Source organism: Lissotriton vulgaris, chromosome 3_2 (assembly GCF_964263255.1).
Source record: "Lissotriton vulgaris chromosome 3_2, aLisVul1.2, whole genome shotgun sequence".
NCBI classification, from domain to species: Eukaryota; Metazoa; Chordata; class Amphibia; order Caudata; family Salamandridae; genus Lissotriton; species Lissotriton vulgaris.
Window position 1 is genome coordinate 235,645,341 of NC_141690.1, and position 22,039 is coordinate 235,667,379.

General features: G+C 48.2%; 1 protein-coding gene across 3 annotated transcripts in view; it reads left to right on the forward strand.

The window, feature by feature from the left end:
* PTPRA (protein tyrosine phosphatase receptor type A) overlaps positions 1-22,039 on the forward strand; it is a 906,420-nt gene that overhangs the window by 215,323 nt on the left and 669,058 nt on the right. The window contains exon 1 of one of the 3 annotated variants that reach the window (XM_086964288.1): positions 20,313-20,427. The exons of the other annotated variants lie outside the window; for them this stretch is intronic. The gene's annotated coding sequence lies outside the window, so the exon portion shown is untranslated. Of the gene's footprint in view, positions 1-20,312; positions 20,428-22,039 lie in introns of those variants that run through there. 3 annotated transcript variants of the gene reach the window in all.

A 22,039-nucleotide genomic window follows, 5' to 3' on the forward strand; every position in this document is an offset into this window, starting at 1 on the left:
CTTCCACCTTTTCTCTTGGTATATGGTCAAGGGAGTTCCACCCTTTCCTCCTTTTATGTGGTTAAGGGAGTTGGAGGTGTTTTTCTTGTGTACTGTCATGCGCCTCTGCACAGTGTTATACATGACTTGTACTTCATTGACTTTTTCAATGCTGTTTCTACAGAACATCATTTATTTTGTTACAAAAATAGTGTGTGCTATCTGTATTAAAATTGCCCAATCTTTTGGTTTGCGTTCTCTCACCACAGGGTAGCTGCTTCAGTTGTCATAAAAATATAAGCTGGTCTTCTCTCCACCCCTTTCACAAAACCTGCATTACAAGGTGTTCTGTTTTGGACTATCTCTGGTCAAAATGGTGAACACTCCGCCATTATTCAAAAGTATGTCTCCTCACTAGATCTTGTCCTTTCCCTGATACAGGCGTAATCATTTTGTCATTTAACTCCTTTATTTTATTTCTCTTATGCGCTTCCTTCCATCCTCCACGCTGGTTGTGTGTGGGAGGTGCGTGGTGTTGTGGGCTCCATAGACATCCCAGTTGTGCACCTGAAAATGCTGAATGGGCACATCACATCTGCTATTCCAGGCCTGCTAGTGTATCAGTGATTTCAGGGTTAAGATGAAATTAGGTTTATTCGGTCACACCGGCAACAGTCAGTGTGTTGGCCATATATATACATGATCAGTGGTCTCAGCCACTCCTTTCAGGACACTGGGTGATTATATTCTTACCTATACACCTCTATTCATTTGACTTTGGCAGGTGACACCTGCCGTTTGGGGGGGTTCCACTCGCAACCCTCCTTCAGACATTGCTTTACGTCGTAGTCGTTCACACTCTGATTCAGCCACAGTCGACATGCTTAGGGTAGTGTCAGTAGGTCAGTCCTCCATTGCTCCGTTGGATGTCTGTCACATTTTTTGAATCAGCCCACAGGATAGCTATTTGGTGGGTGTATTTTCCATCGTCGTGAATGGTGGCATTGGACTGTCAATGTCAGTTTGTTTAGTTAATAAAAGCCATAGCAATTTGCATACATACATAGAACTCATCATGGAGCTTTTAAACTCCTCCCTAAGAGAAGCTACTGTACCCTCCGCATGGAAACATGCGATGATAATGCCTCTACTGAAAAAGGCTAATGCTGATCCCAGCATTTTAGCTAATTTCCACCCCATCTAGCTTATCCCAGTATTTTCTAAAATCTTAGAAAAGCACATTAATTCTCAACTTTCCACCTATGTTGAGCTAAGGGGAATCCTACATCCATCACAGTCAGGCTTCAGATCCGGTTTCTCAACGGAATCTACCTTGTTGGGAGTCTCGGAAAACATCAGTTTCCGAGTCGACAGGGGGGAAACCGTGGCACTCATTCTGCTAGATTTGAGTGCCGTATTTGATACGGTTTCCCACCCCGTCCTTGTCAATGCCCTCTGATCATCGGGCATCACCGGATCAGCTCTCAACTGGCTTGTTAGCTTCCTATCCAACCGCACCTTCCAAGTTTTCTCCTCCTCCCAATCCTTTACATCTGCGAATGGAGTCCCACAGGGTTCCATCCTGAGCCCCTTGCTCTTCAACTTATACGTCAGACCTCTGGCGTCCATTGCGGAGCAAGCTGGGCTCACAATTTACTCCTACGCAGATGACACCCAGATCATCTATTCCCTCTCCTCAGACCCTAATGCCCCCTCTTCCGCCCTCCGTTCAGGACTGAGCAGCATCGCAGCCTGGATGTTGGACAACAAACTCCAACTGAATGGGGGAAAAACAGAACTTCTGCTGTTTGGCCATAATACCACTTTATGGGGACCCCAACACTGGCCCGCTCAAATGGGCACTTCACCCACTCCTTCTAAATCAGCTCGCAACTTAGGCGTGATCTTTGACGATCAGCTATCCATGAAAAGCCATGTGATCAAAACTTCCTCCACCTGTATCACAATAATCAAATGGCTACGTAAGATCATCTGGATGCTGCCTGTGGATACCCAGAAAACTGTTGTCCAGGCCCTAATTACCTCGAGACTGGACTACAGTAACATCCTTCTCCTGGGCGCCAGCAAAGAGGTAACCCGAAAACTTCAAGCTGTTCAGAATATGGCAGCACGGCTACTCTGCAAACTACCCAATACTTCCCCCACCTCTAACTCTCTCCGCACACTACACTGGCTCCGCATTGAAAATCGTACGAAATTCAAAGCTCTCTGCATTATGCACAAAATAAACAATGGCCTAGCCCCACCATATCTTACTTACTTGGTGCATCACCACTGTCCCCCCGCACTTTGCGTTCATCTAATCAACACCTTTTTTCAGTGCCCAGAATCAGAAAAGCCAGAATGGGAGGCCGTTCATTTGCCTGGCTAGCCCCCTCACTCTGGAATTCTCTCCCCCTTCAGTCACGAAAAGAACCCAATTATCTCATATTCCGCAAACAAGTGAAACATTGGCTATTCAATATGTAAGCTTCCTTCCCTCTGTCCTCCCCTCTGCCTATGTTGATTTTAGCGCCGGGAAATCTACGGGTAGCTGAGCGCTCTACAAATTTAAATATAATAATATTAATATTCAATTGCAATATCCATCCAAAAATCAAATTACTAAGAAGCCATATTTTACGGTCCCATTGATAGGTTGGCATAGTTCGCATAGAGATCTGCAAATCTGAGGACGCTTCGGTTGTAGCGGTGCCAGACCGTTCCACTCAAGGTAGACCCTTCACCTCCACACGCACCGTGTGCAAAAAGACCCCCTTGAACTAAAGTGCATAAATTGGACAGGCAGCGACGGAAACGTGTCGTTTGGTGCATAAAGTTGTTTCACTCAGAGAGGTCTCCTGGATACTGCAGCTAAGAACGTTAGGATTATAGAAAAAATATCATTTACCAGGTCGCCCCCCACCCCCTCCCCCAGTTGTACAGACAAAAAAGCATCGGAGTGCTCAGCAGATGTTATTGGAAGAAAGAAGGGAAAGGATCCATTTGCAGCTCTGGAGCATACAAGCTTTCAAATGAGCTGTTCTGTGCACAAGTGCTGAAGTTGAGCCGCCAGAGCATGCCCACAGAGTGACTGCGCCAGAAAAGACCATCACAGCATCTGGAAGGGCCTTACTCCAAAGGAACATGGCTGGTGCCATTGGATCTCGCGCTTCATTACCCTAACCTTCACACAGCACAGCCTGGAGGTGAACAGCAGCAGTGAAATCAATCTGAAAATACGGCGCTACCGTCATTATGCCAATCATTGGGTTTGTCTGAACAAATACGGCCCCCGTGATCGCTCTCCGCCCTCACTGCCAGTGCTTCGCCCCAAAGGGTATGCCAATTCTGTACTGTGTTTAAATGAATTCACAGCAGAGCACCCCTTTCAGCTGGCGTCACGAAGTCTCTACTTGTCTCTATTCCACACCATTTGTCAGACGCCCACCGCGTTTGCTTCTATCCTTTCCTCAAGAAGTCTCAAGATTTAAAGAGGCAGTTCAGTTTGCTCCTCTGCCCCAATGCCCGAAGAAAGGTTCCTGCTGTAATTCGATCTAACCCTTAAATACATGCAGCGAACTCCGTTTTGCCGTTTCTGGACATACATTCTGTATGGTGTTTAGAAACTCTCTCAGTTTATTTTTTATTTTATTGCAACTTTAGGAAATGTGCTCATCAACCCGGAACGTGAAAGATAATGTCTCCAGGAGCTGTTCGGTGACGGTGGAGGCGAGCGAGCCCCTGGCTTGCAGTCCCTCTGACACTGAAGACTGGCTCATTGGTGGCATGTCTTTAGCCGACACTGAGATGTGTTGACCCAGCGGCTGGGAATGCTTTTTTCAAAATTATTCTTATAGGACTATTTGAGAGGCATGCTTATGACCCATACGCAGCGACTTCTAATGACCTGACCATGCAGCAAATTATCAATGTGGGATAACTCTTAATTTTTTTAACAGCTTAAAAAAAATGTACAGGTGATTACGATTCTCTAGAGCCTCACTCCCATGCAAAAATATTGGTACAGGCTGATTTTTTTTTTTTTTTTTGGGTAGTCTGCTTTTGTGATGAAGTGCTAAGTATGTCTTTCACGAACGTCTTTGTGAAATAGTAACCTTAGTATTAAATTAAATGAATAGTAAGTTATAATGTATAGCATGCCAGAAGTCTGTATGAAAGCCTAGCTTATCTGTGTTCAGCTCTAGTTGCTGCCCCATCTTTGTGGTTGTAGTTCTATAATTTTCTTGTTAAACTTGCTTCACCTTACAAAATCCACACATTTTATTTTGGTCAGTTTAGACAATGGTTGGGTTTCCCTGCACTTGCGTACAAAAATGAGCCCTGTTGCTGAGAAATAGCACCAGGTCATAATAATCCCATTTCGTTTCTAATACAACACTTTCTACCTTGTTTTACTGTTTCTGAGCTAGAAGTTATAGCATTGCAACACATTCTGCATTCACAGCTCTTAAGTTTCCTAGTTCCAGTGCCTGTGTAGCTCATTCAATCCAAATTAATTATTTGCATTCTGGGACGTGTAGATTTGATGTTATAATGGTTAAAAGGACTATAAATCCAGGAATGCATGAGAAAAACCTGCACAGGATGAATTGTTCACGCATTTAATCTTCAGTTGTGTGATAGTGATTTCAAACACAGCCTGATAACTTCGAAAGTGGTGTTATTGGGATTATCTGAACTACTTGTTTTTCTTCACATTGTAATTAATACGTTTTTACTTTTACCACAAAAGGAAAATATTACACACGGTCGCAATCTTGCATTGTTACACAAAATCCTCCCCAAAAATGTTTTGTTTGTTTTTTGATTTTCTTAGATCTATAAACCATCGAAAAAAGGTAATGACGCCCAATGCTGCACAATACAGGTAGATGCTATGGGGACACCAATGTGTCTTCATGTCGTGCTGGCGCTATACATACACAATACATACACATTACATTAAACTGTGTTCATTACTCCATTATAGTGCACATCTGTTCTAGCTTCTGCATACACCCTGCTATGTATTTGCGGTGGAATGTTAACACAGGATGATGGCTGCCATCTTAAAAGCTCTTCATCCCTACACAGTCGTAACATTGTGAAATAAGCTGAATGCGGTAGGGACATTAATCCTCAACCATGTTAATGCGTTTCATAATTATCTGCGGTTCATGGCAAGAATTGAGCACCAGAACAACATGAACAACCAGATCATGAGTAACCTCTGTGTGCTGCACTGATTTTCTTTTTTGCATCTTTTTTTTTATCATGAAATGCTTCCTCTCATCCAAAATGGCCACAAAGACGTTAATTTATGGCGCCAAATTCCCATTTTGTGTAATTCTGCAAATATGAAAATTTTACGCACCCATAGAATTTTACATTAATAAACATGTTACATGAAACAGATCATGCGCCTCATCCCAGATTTGCAACATCACTTTACAGTCACTGAATCCGTGTTCACACAACGACCGGTTCGAATGTGTGTTATTTCAGATACGTGAGCGAACACTTCACCTTCTAAACTAGGTACATGAAAAGATTTGAAGGCGGGAGAAACAGCAGGTCTCGCATTGGGAAAGTGTGAGCTATTGGTATTGTAAATGACAATTTTTTTTAATGTGTTGGCTTTGAAAATATATACACTAATAGCATTGTTATTCACAAAACCAATAGCTTACACTTTCCTAATGCGAGTCCTATTGGCTATGGCAATGCTTATTGGTAGCAAGCAAGGACAGTGCTGTTGTGGTGCTGAGTGATGATGTGGTGGTGTATTAGAGTAATGTGGTGGTGTCCCTGAGTGATGTGGTGGTGTCCCTGAGTGATGTGGTGGTGTCCCTGAGTGATGTGGTGGTGTCCCTGAGTGATGTGGTGGTGTCCCTGAGTGATGTGGTGGTGTCCCTGAGTGATGTGGTGGCGTCCCTGAGTGATGAGGTGCAGCAGCACAGAGACTGAAATGAAGAACACGCAGGGTTGAGTTTTACAAAGTGCGTTCAGTTTATCAAAGCACAGAATGATGGAGCCGGGAAAAAGCAAGGGGAAACAGGAAAACACAGGGAGAGTGTATAATGATAGGGGCAGCGAGGGCTGGGGCCTGGACAGCAATCAAGTACGGGGTCGAGAAGGCACTGAACGGGAGAACACGGAAAACACTCGGGCCAAGGAAGGAAGATGCAAGCACACGGTAGAGCAGGCAGATGGGGCTTGGACAGCAGTCAAGTATGGGGTTGAGAAGGCACTGAATGGGAGAACACGAAAAATACCTAGGGCCAAGGAAGGAAGATGCAAGCACACGGGAGAGCAGGCAGAGACAAGCTCTCTGCATTGCTGTGGCGCGGGAGCGCATTCCTTTGAAGTCTGATGCGGGGGCGGGGGAGCGGCAGCCTTTGAAGTCTGATGCGAGGCACAGACAAATGGTGGTGTGTAACGTGGCCGTCGTTGTACACGCGCATAGATCACATGAACTGTGTCTAATCCGCTGTTTTGGTAGACTGTTCTTTTCCCCTTACTATAATCTCGCCGGAGCAATGCGCAAGCGCATTAGCTCAGGCGAGACCTAAAAAAGGATTCTTCCTCTTTCCCTCTTTAGTTAGGAAAGGCTGGCGTGACCGGAGTCATGGGGCACTTTATTTATTCAACTTCGTACTGCCCCATTTAGTCCGCACATGATTTACTGCCAGTCTGCTATTCGCGCATGCTGCTGGCTCTCGCTCATCAGTCCTCCCTTACTGGTTTGTGCCTTGTTGAAGTACATTTGTGCACTTGTGTTGATTTGTGCATCCATATGTATCCAGCCCAATTTACAGCCATTGCGACAAAGAATGCATTCACCTTAAAGAGCCCAACCCTATGGCTTTGCCACTGCTTGTTCCAACATGCTCCTCCTACTTTAACAGCTGGGAGAGGAGTATCACATGCCAGACCCCACAGACACATTCAGCTCTGTTAAATGTGACCTGCGCTTTAGTCGGTGTTTGTCCAGTGTGTTCTAAAAATATGGATTAAATCAGAGGGCTGACTGCGGTAAAATAATGTAATACTTTAATAGACAAAATGGGGAGTTTGCTGTTAGAAGTGAGTCTCTCTGCTTCAAAAGGCTGAGTGGTATGCCCCCTCCACATGCTCCCTCCCACACGCATTACCATTGGCACCGAGGGAAAAAACTTCTCTTTGTCTTAATAATCGCTCTTTGTCTAAATATATTATAAAAATCTTAACCCAGTGATAAGTAGTCTCATGCACCTGGGTGTGCTCCCCGCACTTGGCCAGATCCTCCTTGGTCATCCTGTAAAATGCAATGGTCCGACTTGCCTATAGATACATTGTCTCTTCTTGGGCGCACACATTGTGAAGGGGTTCAGGAGAGACAGTAGTTGACAGACGGACGGTCTTCATACAAGAGCGTGGAGCCACTCCTGTGGGAGTCACGTTCTTATTTCAGGTTCGGCCCTTTGCTGCACCAATAGCAGGTAGGTGCTGCCAGGGCTCAGTTCTCTCTCCAACTGTCCCCATCTGCTAGTTTCCACGCCCCCCCACACAGCAACCGTCTGTTACATAATTCACTATCCGCATTGCACACCCCAGTGGGGCACACAGGATGCTACTGAAATCCCTAAGGAACAGGGGAAGGTTTTCATGATATGGACACCCTTCCTCTTTAAAGCTAAATCTACACCAGAGTTTACCGTGCATCCGCCTAACTCTCTCTGGTCTATTTAGGCTTGATCTTTTGGGCTCTAGATTTCACCAAGTGGCCCTAATGTACAGTCTCCATACCTCTAAAGGGTTATCCATGCTTTGCTGCCTCTTGGACCCCGTCATTAAAGGGGCAGCTGGTGGATTTTGGGGAGCTCAAGCCAGCCAGCCAAGGTGACACAAACACCTTGGCTAACCAGAAAGTTTGCTAACTCTCCCTAACTGTTAAACACAACGGGGAAGAAGGGTCAGAGGGAAAATGTTTAAAGACCTACCCAGGGTGAAGTCCCCCTACTATTCAATGTAAGAAACAAAAACACGCTCTGGGGGTCTGAAGCTGGGCCTAATGTGCTCCAGAGGACAAAACACACACTGCTAACCAAGTCAGTGGGCGTTGCTAAGGCTATATAACATTTAGCTTGCTCATAGAGTGCCAAACAGAGCACACAGTATGTAGGGATTCACTTCAAATATAGAATAGACCCATACAGAGGGAAGTTGGATGTCCATCAACGTCAGATGTAGATCATGTATTCTCATTTGGTCATCCAGATAGGAATAGTGTGTCCCATGATCCTTGAGACTAGTCCGTAACCTAGGTTTGTCTGGGTCTTATCTCCAAATGTAGTGAAGACCATGTGAGCAAAGAGATCGTGATGGAATCAAGTGCAGTGCAAAATAATAAAGTGTAGTGAGATTAAAAAAGGATAGTAGATCAATACAAAACTTTAATATAACTTGATCACTCCCTTGATAAAAACAAGAACAGTGCAAAGGCGCAGTTTCAAGCATATAACTGCATATATTCGGCCAACATGTTTCAGCCTAAGGGGAACCAAATCCCGCGGCCTTCATCAGGGCCACAGTTCTTAACGTTTGCTACTGCGTATCTGCAAATGTGAAAAATGACTAAATCTCCCTAACTCACAACTCTTTATTTCATCTTCCACCTCTTCTAAATCGCGTTTCAATTCGACATGTAAATGATAGTCCTGAAAAAGCGCCCTGGCAGCATAGAGCGCTACATAAGACGACAAATAAAGGTAACATTTTAAAAAGAGTGATATTGGACTCCCACTTGACACGTCCTTTATTTCCCTCACGTGAAAAGCTTCTTAGATCGATGCTGTCAGGTGGCCTGGTCCCCTCGGGTTTCTGTGTTGTCTTGCTGTGTTCGAGCATCCACCGCGCTCGCATGGGAGCCTTGTGTTTTCATTGCATTGTAATAAGCATAGGCATTTGTGCATTCGTATCAAGCTCCCGATGCAAGCGACGTTAGATTTTTATGAATGGGTGGATGGGATGGGGACATGTGCGGAAAGTGTTGTCATGTCAAAGCGCTGCGAGGCCTCCGGGTAGTTATGCGATATACAAGTGCAATTTTTCATTTCATTTCATTTCATGTCTGTCCTTGTGGAGAAAGGAGCAGATGTGGATGTCATTAATTGTGGTAAGAGGTGAAAAGATATATCCCTCCGCAAAAGTGGCAGTTATCTTTTTAGCATGTCATACACGCCGTTGAGTGGTACATTCTTTGGCAATTCAAGGACAGAGAAGAGTCCGCACGGGAGGCTGCCAGTCTACAGATATCTGATGCTGCCCGGAGGCAGTGGTGACATCATTGTTTTTCTGCTGTGAAAACGGAGAGACAGCCCATTCCCGTGCAATCCTCTCCCTCTTCCTTTCCTTCCCACCACGCACGTATATCGAACGTTTTGGGCTTTTTTTCAGGAGTTTTATCAAACACGAACTGGACTTGAAGGTATTGGAGCGCCTTGCATAGCACCAGTTGATTAAATTAATCGCAGGATGCTTGAGTTTCCCTCCAGACTGGAACTTGGTTCCCCAGCTTCAAATTCGGCTGATCTAGCCGTTAAGCCACATCTTCTCCCCTGGTTTCTCTTTCTAACTTGGGAGTGGGGGGTGTGGTAAATGAATGATGCACAGTCCACTGTGTAAGTTAAGATCCTTTATTGCAAGTTCCTTCCAAGTTAGGTAGACAGGTCAAGATCATAAGTAAAACCCCACCAGGAGCCAGCTGTTAGCAGCTCAGCCTGAGATGACCAACTGCCACAGTAAGTTAGAGAGAGGCACTGTGAGCCAGAGGGACACCCAGGCATTCTATGAAGTCACAGATATCATAGTACAGTCTATCCAGAGAAGAACAGTGGAGAGGACATTTACTACAGGGGGCATCTTTATTAGTCATGGAAAGGGACCTTCCCTGCCTGTGCTTCAGTGTTTACAACTCGTGTAAGTAGACACTCCACGCTGTGGGGTCACATTTTTTATAGCTTTTAACTTGTGGCCAGGCTCTGGCCTCCCTCGGGTCTAAGATCTTACCTCATGTTTTCCTGCATCTATTTCCAGTCTTGGGTCGAACTGAGCTGAATGCCTCTTCTTCCGGTGACGTACCCGCCTGCTCTTAGTTACGGTCGGTGCAGTCCACTTTCTGTTTTTTTAATAATTGCAAAGAATTCGCAGTTATATCAAAGTGGCATAGGAAGCTGCACTCCTGGTGAGGATGGTGCTAGAATAGGAGAGTAACCGTTTCCGTGGTAACAAGCATCCCATCCCTGTTGCTATGCAGAGCCAGCAGTAGCGTTTCTGTTGCTATGCAGAGCCGGGTGTCAGGACATTCCATGTGTGGATCGCGTGCGGCTGCTGGTCGGGAGAGCAGAGATGGGCTCTATAGCATACAGGAGAATCCTTCTGGATTCCGTGGAACCGGGACCCCTTCTTGTCGCCTGGCTGGCAGCGGAATGTGACTGCTCCCAGCAGTTTGGAAACCTAGAAACACCTTCCAGCTGAAATAAAGAATGGGAGGTAGGGAGATGAGCGGTGCCACGCGCTGCACTGACGGCGGAGGGAAGCTGTGTATGCAGTTTGTGCAGAGGAGCGGTGCCACGCGCTGCACTGACGGTGAAGGGAAGCTGTGTATGCAGTGTGTGCAGAGGAGCGGTGCCACGCGTTGCACTGACGGCAGAGGGAAGCTGTGTATGCAGAGTGTGCAGAGGAGCAGTGCCACTGGCTGCACTGACGGTGGAGGGAAGCTGTGCATGCAGAGTGTGCAGGGGAGCGGTGCCACGCGCTGCACTGACGGTGGAGGGAAGCTGTGCATGCAGGGTGTGCAGAGGAGCGGTGCCACGCGCTCCACTGACGGTGGAGGGAAGCTGGTGCATGCAGTGTTTGCAGAGGAGCGGTGCCACACGCTGCACTGACGGCGGAGGGAAGCTGTGCATGCAGTGTGTGCAGAGGAGCGGTGCCACGCGCTGCACAGACGGTGGAGGGAAGCTGTGCATGCAGTGTGTGCAGAGGAGCGGTGCCACGCGCTCCACTTATGGTGGAGGGAAGCTGGTGCATGAAGTGTGTGCAGAGGAGCAGTGCCACGCACTGCACTGACTGCGGAGGGAAGCTGTGTGTGCAGGGCAGGCTTCCACGGAGAGCCCCTCTGCAGATGAACCACCCGCACCAGGAGTCTGCACACGGTTGGCAGAAAACTGCCAGTGTCTTGGCAAACTAAACCCCTGTGAGAGCTCAAAATGGCAGACGCCAAATACTGCTCTAGTCTTTGGGTAAAAACACTTGAGACCTTTGAAGGGGACACTGCCGCACTGGGCGATGGACTGTGCTCAGGAGGGGCAGCGAGGGCAACAGAGGGTGGTGCACGAGGAAGGCTGGGTAGGGCTCCCTTAGACTACCCTGATGGTGATAGTGATGAATAGTGGTGATGGTGGCTGTGGTGGTGACGGTGGTGAACAATGGTGACGATGTTTTACGGTGGTGGTAGTGGTGATGATGATGATAATGGTGGTGATGACGAATAGTGGTGATGAGGGGGGTGGTGGTGGTGGCGCCGATGGCGGTTGTCGTTGTTAAAGGGACGGGCCTGTATTCTCTTCCGAATAGGCAAGGAGATCTTATTGGGCATTTGGCGGGTGCAGAGTGGGATAGAATTCCACAATCTCGGCCCACTCTGGAGAGGCCGCTGCATGGTCTGATGCAGTCCTCTTCGGTGCCAGATAAGGAATTGCACTTTTGACTCTGTTATGTGCTTGGCCTGGCAGGCACAGACAGGGCAGCGATGCTGACAGCATGGTCATGCTAGCATTAGGGTGACTTTCGCCCCGGACCATATGGGGGAACCTCATCATTGGAATGCGGGTCCTCTCCCTCCTGCGAGCAAGTCAAAACCTCTCCAAGGTTTACGCGCCCGCCTCAGAGTTTGCCAATTCGGAGCTCAGCATACGTAGATGTGCCAGTCTGGTTCCTTTGGTAGAGCCTCGTGCTGCTTTTCTCCATTCTAAGCGCTCTCTGCACACTTAGATGTACCAGTCTAGTTCCTTTGTTAGGGCCTAGTGCTTTCGTTCTCCATTCTAAGCGCCCTCAGCACTTGTATATGACCCAGTCTGGTTCTTTTGATAGGGCCTAGTGCTAGCGTTCTCCATTCTAAGCGCTCTCAGCACTCGTATATGACCCAGTCTGGTTCCTTAGGTAGGGCCTAGTGCAAGCGTTCTCCATTCTAAGCGCCCTCCGCACTCTTAGTTTGGTTCCTCGGGTAGAGCCTAGTGCTGCCGTTCTATATTCTAAGCGCTCTCAGCACTCGTATATGACTCAGTCTGGTTCCTTTGATAGGGCCTAGTGCTGCCGTTCTCCATTCTAAGCGCCCTCCGCACTAGTATATGGCCCAGTCTGGTTCCTCTGATAGGGCCTAGTGCTGCCGTTCTCCATTCTAACTGCTCTCAGCACTGGTATATGACCCAGTTTGGTACCTTTTGTAGGGCCTAGTGCCACATTCTCCATTCTAAGCGCTTTCAGCACTCTTATATGACCCAGTCTGGTTCCTCTGATAGGGCCTAGTTCTGCTGTTCTCCATTTTAAGCGCCCTCTGCACTCCTATATGACCCAGTCTGATTCCTTTTGTAGGGCCTAGTGCTGCTGTTCTCCATTCTAAGCATTCTCAGCACTCGTATATGACCCAGTCTGATTCCTTTTGTAGGGCCTAGTGCTAGCGTTCTCCTTTCTAAGGGCTCTCAGCACTCGTATATGACGCAGTCTGGTTCCTCTGATGGGGCCTAGTGCTGCCGTTCTCCATTTTAAGCGCCCTCAGCACTCATATATGACCCAGTCTGATTCCTTTTGTAGGGCCTAGTGCTGCTGTTCTCCATTCTAAGCATTCTCAGCACTCGTATATGACCCAGTCTGATTCCTTTTGTAGGGCCTAGTTCTGCGGTTCTCCATTTTAAGCGCCCTCTGCACTCCTATATGACCCAGTCTGGTTCCTCTGATAGAGCTCTCCATTCTAAGCGCCCTCAGCACTCGTATATGACCCAGTCTGGTTCCTCTGATGGGGCCTAGTGCTGCCGTTCTCCATTTTAAGCGCCCTCAGCACTCCTATATGACCCAGTCTGATTCCTTTTGTAGGGCCTAGTAATAATAATAATACGGAATTTTATAGAGCGCGAACAGCTACCTCGCAAGGAGGTGTCCCGGCGCTAGAAGAACAGGTTTTGACCGCGAGGGCTGAGGGTATTTAGGCCTAGCGCGGTTGGGAGAAAAGCCAGGTTTTCAGCATCCGCTTAAAACCTAGCTCGGAGGGGGCCTGCTGAAGAGCTGGGGGCAGGGTGTTCCAAAGTGATGCCACATTGGCCGAGAAAGTACGTCCTCCTAGCCGAGCCCTTTTAACTCGAGGGACTGCAAGCTGTACGCGTCCATTGGTGGGTGCCTTTAATTTAATTCTGCTGGCTACAGGTAGCCAATGAAGTGAAGAAAGGTGCGGAGAGACCGAATGCTTGAAAGGGATACACCTTAATAGTCTCGCAGCCGCATTTTGGACCAGTTGCAGCCGCTGTATAAGGTACTTTGGTAAGCCCAGATACAGGCCGTTTGCGTAATCCAGTCTAGATGTTACTGTGGCATGGATTACTGTTTTTCGGCAGCTTTCTGGTAGAAGTCGCAGAATCTTACGGAGATTCCTCAGCTTACCCAGATAGCAGCCAACTACTTTCTGGATGTGCGAGGCAAAGGACAAATTGTCATCCCAGCGCACCCCCAGATTTTTTGCCGTATGGCTAGGCGAGGGGGCCTGTCCCATCTCCGCCGGCCACCAGAGATCAGAGGGAGGAGGGGGGGACCCTTCCGTTTTGTTAGCGTTGAGTTTTAATTTATTTGTGTTCACCCAGCATGCCACGTCTTGGAGACAGCCCTTGAAACTTGAAAAGGATGCCTCCGATGCTTCAGAATACGGAAACACCAGTTGAGTGTCGTCGGCGTATGAGATTGCCCTGACCCCCCAGTTGGCAATCAGCGAGAAGAGTGGAGCCTGGTAAATATTAAATAATAGTGGGCTAAGTGCCGATCCCTGAGGGACGCCACAGCTGAGGGCCTTAGGTGTAGAGGAGACGGTCCCCAGTGCCACTTTCTGAGTTCTTAGTCGGATATGTCTGTATCCACTCCAGTGCCTGGTCCTGGATGCCTATCTCAGCCAGCCGCGACAGCAGTCTAACGTGGTCGACCATATCAAAAGCGGCCGACAGATCCAGGAGCACCAGCATCGCTGAGTCTCCTGAATCCATCGACCACCTTACTGACTCTGCCACCTCAATTAGAGCTGTCTCCGTGCTGAAGCCGGGTCTAAAGCCCGATTGCGTCTCATTTAATATTTTATTTTCTTCAATAAATGTATTCAGTTGGCGCTGGATAACTTTCTCAAGCATTTTGCCTGGTGCTGCCAACAGAGAGATCGGACGAAGGTTGCTAAGGTCCTAGGGGTCCCCGTTTGGTTTTTTCTTTAATTGGAGGAGAGTGGCATGCTTCCATATATTCGGGAACACTCCCGAGGAGATGGACATATTCCACATCTGCTGTATTGTGGGGACCACAAAATCAGCTATGGTGCTCCAAAGTTTAGGGGGGCAGGGGTCGTCCGGTGACCCTGACTTGGAGCGACTGAGTTCTTGCATAACCACGCTCAGAGTATTCCCTTCCACTCTCTTAACAGCCCAATCCGTTTTTACCGTTTTCTTCTCCGCGCCGAAAGATTCATAGACTTGTTTAATTTTAGAGTCAAAAAAGTCTGAGATGCTGTTGCACAGCGTGATCGACGGGGGAACCTCCCTCTCAACACACCTAGGTTTGAAGAAGGACTGTACCACTTTAAAGGTTTCTTTGCTCGAATGTTCAGCCTGCAGAATTGATTCTGCATAAAACGGTTTTTTTGCCTTTCTGATAGCCTTATGCAGTTTATTGTATGCTTCCTTGTAACGGACTTTTTCTAGGGGTCCGTAGTTTATTCTGCCATTGCTGCCATTCTCCATTCTAAGTGCCCACAGCACTTGTATATGACCCAGTCTGGTTCGTTTTGTAGAGCCTAGTGCTAGTGTTCTCCATTCTAAGCGCCCTCAGCACTCGTATATGACCCAGTCTGGTTCCTCTGATAGGGCCTAGTGCTACGTTCTCCATTCTAAGCGCTCTCAGCACTCGTATATGAGCCAGTCTGGTTCCTTTTGTAGGGCCTAGTGCTAGCTTTCCCCATTCTAAGCGCTCTCAGCACTCGTATGACCCAGTCTGGTTCGTTAGGTAGGGCCTAGTGCTAGCGTTCTCCATTCTAAGCGCTCTCAGCACTCTTATATGACCCAGTCTGGTTCCTCTGATAGGGCCTAGTGCTGCCTTTCTCCATTTTAAGCGCTCTCAGCACTCGTATATGACGCAGTCTGGTTCCTCTGATGGGGCCTAGTGCTGCCGTTCTCCATTTTAAGCGCCCTCAGCACTCCTATATGACCCAGTCTGATTCCTTTTGTAGGGCCTAGTAATAATAATAATACGGAATTTTATAGAGCGCGAACAGCTACCTCGCAAGGAGGTGTCCCGGCGCTAGAAGAACAGGTTTTGACCGCGAGGGCTGAGGGTATTTAGGCCTAGCGCGGTTGGGAGAAAAGCCAGGTTTTCAGCATCCGCTTAAAACCTAGCTCGGAGGGGGCCTGCTGAAGAGCTGGGGGCAGGGTGTTCCAAAGTGATGCCACATTGGCCGAGAAAGTACGTCCTCCTAGCCGAGCCCTTTTAACTCGAGGGACTGCAAGCTGTACGCGTCCATTGGTGGGTGCCTTTAATTTAATTCTGCTGGCTACAGGTAGCCAATGAAGTGAAGAAAGGTGCGGAGAGACCGAATGCTTGAAAGGGATACACCTTAATAGTCTCGCAGCCGCATTTTGGACCAGTTGCAGCCGCTGTATAAGGTACTTTGGTAAGCCCAGATACAGGCCGTTTGCGTAATCCAGCCTAGATGTTACTGTGGCATGGATTACTGTTTTTCGGCAGCTTTCTGGTAGAAGTCGCAGAATCTTACGGAGATTCCTCAGCTTACCCAGACAGCAGCCAACTACTTTCTGGATGTGCGAGGCAAAGGACAAATTGTCATCCCAGCGCACCCCCAGATTTTTTGCCGTATGGCTAGGCGAGGGGGCCTGTCCCATCTCCGCCGGCCACCAGAGATCAGAGGGAGGAGGGGGGGACCCTTCCGTTTTGTTAGCGTTGAGTTTTAATTTATTTGTGTTCACCCAGCATGCCACGTCTTGGAGACAGCCCTTGAAACTTGAAAAGGATGCCTCCGATGCTTCAGAATACGGAAACACCAGTTGAGTGTCGTCGGCGTATGAGATTGCCCTGACCCCCCAGTTGGCAATCAGCGAGAAGAGTGGAGCCTGGTAAATATTAAATAATAGTGGGCTAAGTGCCGATCCCTGAGGGACGCCACAGCTGAGGGCCTTAGGTGTAGAGGAGACGGTCCCCAGTGCCACTTTCTGAGTTCTTAGTCGGATATGTCTGTATCCACTCCAGTGCCTGGTGCTGGATGCCTATCTCAGCCAGCCGCGACAGCAGTCTAACGTGGTCGACCATATCAAAAGCGGCCGACAGATCCAGGAGCACCAGCATCGCTGAGTCTCCTGAATCCATCGACCACCTTACTGACTCTGCCACCTCAATTAGAGCTGTCTCCGTGCTGAAGCCGGGTCTAAAGCCCGATTGCGTCTCATTTAATATTTTATTTTCTTCAATAAATGTATTCAGTTGGCGCTGGATAACTTTCTCAAGCATTTTGCCTGGTGCTGCCAACAGAGAGATCGGACGAAGGTTGCTAAGGTCCTAGGGGTCCCCGTTTGGTTTTTTCTTTAATTGGAGGAGAGTGGCATGCTTCCATATATTCGGGAACACTCCCGAGGAGATGGACATATTCCACATCTGCTGTATTGTGGGGACCACAAAATCAGCTATGGTGCTCCAAAGTTTAGGGGGGCAGGGGTCGTCCGGTGACCCTGACTTGGAGCGACTGAGTTCTTGCATAACCACGCTCAGAGTATTCCCTTCCACTCTCTTAACAGCCCAATCCGTTTTTACCGTTTTCTTCTCCGCGCCGAAAGATTCATAGACTTGTTTAATTTTAGAGTCAAAAAAGTCTGAGATGCTGTTGCACAGCGTGATCGGCGGGGGAACCTCCCTCTCAACACACCTAGGTTTGAAGAAGGACTGTACCACTTTAAAGGTTTCTTTGCTCGAATGTTCAGCCTGCAGAATTGATTCTGCATAAAACGGTTTTTTTGCCTTTCTGATAGCCTTATGCAGTTTATTGTATGCTTCCTTGTAACGGACTTTTTCTAGGGGTCCGTAGTTTATTCTGCCATTGCTGCCATTCTCCATTCTAAGTGCCCACAGCACTTGTATATGACCCAGTCTGGTTCGTTTTGTAGAGCCTAGTGCTAGTGTTCTCCATTCTAAGCGCCCTCAGCACTCGTATATGACCCAGTCTGGTTCCTCTGATAGGGCCTAGTGCTACGTTCTCCATTCTAAGCGCTCTCAGCACTCGTATATGAGCCAGTCTGGTTCCTTTTGTAGGGCCTAGTGCTAGCTTTCCCCATTCTAAGCGCTCTCAGCACTCGTATATGACCCAGTCTGGTTCGTTAGGTAGGGCCTAGTGCTAGCGTTCTCCATTCTAAGCGCTCTCAGCACTCTTATATGACCCAGTCTGGTTCCTCTGATAGGGCCTAGTGCTGCCTTTCTCCATTTTAAGCGCTCTCAGCACTCGTATATGACCCAGTCTGGTTCCTCTGATAGGGCCTAGTGCTGCCGTTTTCTATTTTAAGCGCCCTCAGCACTCGTATATGACCCAGTCTGGTTCCTCTGATAGGGCCTAGTGCTGCCTTTCTCCATTTTAAGCGCCCTCAGCACTCGTATATGACCCAGTCTGGTTTCTTAGGTAGTGCCTAGTGCTAGCGTTCTCCATTCTAGGCGCCTTCAGCACTCGTATATGACCCAGTCTGGTTCCTCTGATAGGGCCTAGTGCTACGTTCTCCATTCTAAGCGCTCTCAGCACTAGTATATGACCCAGTCTGGTTCCTCTGATAGGGCCTAGTGCTACGTTCTCCATTCTAAGCGCCCTCAGCACTCGTATATGAGCAAGTCTGGTTCCTTTTGTAGGGCCTAGTGCTAGCGTTCTCCATTCTAAGCGCTCTCAGCACTCTTATATGACCCAGTCTGGTTCCTCTGATAGGGCCTAGTGCTGCTGTTCTCCATTTTAAGCGCCCTCAGCACTCGTATATAACCCAGTCTGGTTTCTTAGGTAGGGCCTAGTGCTAGCGTTCTCCATTCTAAGCGCTCTCAGCACTCTTATATGACCCAGTCTGGTTTCTCTGATAGGGCCTAGTGCTGCCGTTCTCTATTTTAAGCGCCCTCAGCACTCGTATATGACCCAGTCTGGTTCCTTAGGTAGGGCCTAGTGCTGCCGTTCTCCATTCTAAGCGCCCTCAGAACTTGTATATGACCCAGTCTGGTTCCTCTGATAGGGCCTAGTGCTGCCGTTCTCTATTTTAAGCGCCCTCAGCACTCGTATATGACCCAGTCTGGTTCCTTAGGTAGGGCCTAGTGCTGCCGTTCTCCATTCTAAGCGCCCTCAGAACTTGTATATGACCCAGTCTGGTTCCTCTGATAGGGCCTAGTGCTAGCGTTCTCCTTTCTAAGGGCTCTCAGCACTCGTATATGACGCAGTCTGGTTCCTCTGATGGGGCCTAGTGCTGCCGTTCTCTATTTTAAGCGCCCTCAGCACTCGTATATGACCCAGTCTGGTTCCTTAGGTAGGGCCTAGTGCTGCCGTTCTCCATTCTAAGCGCCCTCAGAACTTGTATATGACCCAGTCTGGTTCCTCTGATGGGGCCTAGTGCTGCTGTTCTCCATTCTAATGATTCAGAAAAGGGGGTGGTGATGAACAGTGTGTCTGAATTAAGCAGACCACTCTTACCCAGTCCAAAGATCTGATCTTTGGACTGGGTAAGAGTGGTCTGCTTAATTCAGACACTCTGTTCATCACCACCCCCTTTTCTGAATCGTTTTTGGCCACTATAGGTGTGGCAGGGTATACTCAGACATGAGTCCCTTTCTCACTGCACCATCAGGATTCAAGCAAGCCGGGCCGAAGATGGCTGAAATGCCAGAAACCGGTCCCCGGTAGCTTGTCTCCTTTCTGGTGAAGAATTGGCTTGGTAGTTTAGTCTGCCCTGTTCCCATGATGCACTGGGCCAGGGACAGACTGATTTGCATATAGCCAGGTTCTGAGCTGGGATGGGGCACTGAGATAAATAACGGTGATGGATCAAGCCCTGATCTTTGGACTGGGTAAGAGTGGTCTGCTTAATTCAGACACTCTGTTCATCACCACCCCCTTTTCTGAATCGTTCTCCATTCTAAGCGCCCTCAGAACTTGTATACGACCCAGTTTGGTACTTTAGGTAGGGCCTAGTGCTAGCGTTCTCCATTCGAAGCGCTCTTAGCACTGGTATATGATCCAGTCTGGTTCCTCTGATAGGGCCTAGTGCTGCCGATCTCCATTCTAAGCGCTCTCAGCACCGGTATATGACCCAGTCTGGTTCGTTAGGTGGGGCCTAGTGCTAGCTTTCTCCATTCTAAGCACTCTCAGCACTGGTATATGACCCAGTCCGGTTCCTCTGATAGGGCCTAGTGCGGCCATTCTCCATTCTAAGCGCCCTCAGCACTCTGTATATGAGCTAGTCTGGTTCCTCTGATAGGGCCTAGTGCTGCTGTTCTCCATTCTAGGCGCCTTCAGCACTTGTATATGACCCAGTCTGGTTCCTCTGATGGGGCCTAGAGCTGCCGTTCTTCATTCTAAGCGCCCTCAGAACTTGTATATGACCCAGTTTGGTACCTTAGGTAGGGCCTAGTGCTGCCGTTCTCCATTCTAAGCGCTCTTAGCACTCGTATATGAGCCAGTCTGGTTCCTCTGAGAGGGCCTAGTGCTACGTTCTCCATTCTAAGCGCTGCCAGCTTTGCAGAAGCCTGGGAGATGCAGTGGTGTGCGAGAAACACAACAGAGAGCCCGTCCCTGTAGCAGTCGAGTGATCCCGGAGTCTGCTGGGGCGCGGGTCCGGGGATGCTGTGCGTGGCGTGAGAGGGACTGTAGGCACCAAGAGGGAGTGACGAGCCACAGAAGATGAGGGAAGGACCCTCCCTGGGCGGGGGCGGGCGCGGACTCACATCAGCCTGGGACAGATGGGAGCCAGGGCCCTGCGCAGCTGGAGTCTGTGTAGCGCAGCAGCAGCACTGTGGGCGGGTGGGCCGCTAGGCGCTTTCCGTATTAGCGATGCGGGAGGCTTTCCAAGAAGGCTTGCAGGACAAGAGCTGTTTGTTTAGTATCGTCGCCGTCGGCTGACGGGAGCGTTGCTTCGGGATGTGGCGGTAAGTACACGTTATCTCCACACGGGCAGCCGCAGGCGTGGGCTCTACACACGGCGCTTGTTTGTGTGCAGAGCTTCTGTTTTTATTATTGACTTTGGTCGTGAATGTGAAGCCGATCTCGTTAGTCTAAAACTAGAACAGCCGTAGCGAAGGTGTGTGTAAAGTAGAGAAGGAGGCTTTGTATCTCGTAAGGTTTATTGAGATAAGGATGAAACAGGTGGAGCCAGGTAGCACAACTTACAGCTGTAGAGGAAAGCTTCAACTGAACACTCATGGAACAAGAATGCAAGAACAGTAATAGACATTCTACAAGGTGCCACGCTCTATAGCGAGCCTTAAAGCAATATACAAGTAATAAGGGAAAAACACAACATAACACATCCCCCCCCGTCACAATAAAGGAAAAAGGGGAACAGCAGGGGAAAGGTAAGGGACAAGGGAAAGAAGGTAAGGGAATAATAATTACTTCACATAATCCTTAAGCCAATAAGGCAACACTCGTGTCCTATTAGAAACCTTAACTGAAGGTTGTGTGGGTGCTGACACGGCATCATTACCAACAGCAGGAGAAGTTACAATTGGGGAGGAAGGTACATTGTCCTGTACGTGACCAGAATCGACCAAGTTGGGTTGACCATCATGAGAAACAGGAGAAACGGTTACCCCATCCCCCTCCCTTACTTGAGGCAAAGATCCATTAGGCGCAAGTTGAGATTGCAAACTGCTGCCCTGGAAGTAATCCTCAACCCAATCAAAGTCAGTCGGTTGGTCTCTTCCACTCTCCACTGCACCATGGTTTGGACAAATATCCAAGGCCACATCCTTCAAGTTCCAAACTTTCCCGTCACTTAACCTGACTGAGTTCCTGAGAACCTCCAGAACTTGTTTAGGTGAATCAAATTTGTTCTCCCCCTTCAAAACTCTGTACGGTTTCTTAATCCTGACCCAGTCACCACATTTAATAATGATATTTTTCACGCCATGGCGCTGATCATAGTAGGCTTTACTCTTGTCATGCACCAATTCTAAACTTTTCTTGACCTCAATAGGTGACCACTGCTGGACATTATCTTTGAAAACCCAAGACGGGTTGAATTTACACCTAGGTAATCTACCACGCATCATCACAAAAGGGGAAACACCAGTACTGTTATTTAAAGTCACCTTGTAGGACCATACAGCTTTTTGTATTTCCAGTTTCCAATCTAAACCTTTGTAGTTTGCAGCTTGCAAAATCCCCTTAATAACTCTATTGAAACGCTCAACGGTTCCGTTCCCACTGGGATTGTACAAGGAGGTCGTTTTGTGTGTGATACCACACTTTGCAAAATAATTCTGGGCAACCTTGGACAAGAATTGTACACCATTGTCCGTCAGGATGTTAACAGGTAGGCCCTCCATAATAAAAATTTTATCCAAAAACTTTAACACAGTCTGAGTATCCACACAGTCCACAAACTTCACTACCGGCCACTTGGTGAACAGATCAATGGCAACAAGCCCATATTCCTTTGGGTCACCTACAGGGCCAAAAATATCCACTGCGATGGTTTCCCAAGGCATGTTAGGAATGAGTCCCTCACTCATGGCTGGTCTAAGGGTCCTCAAAGAC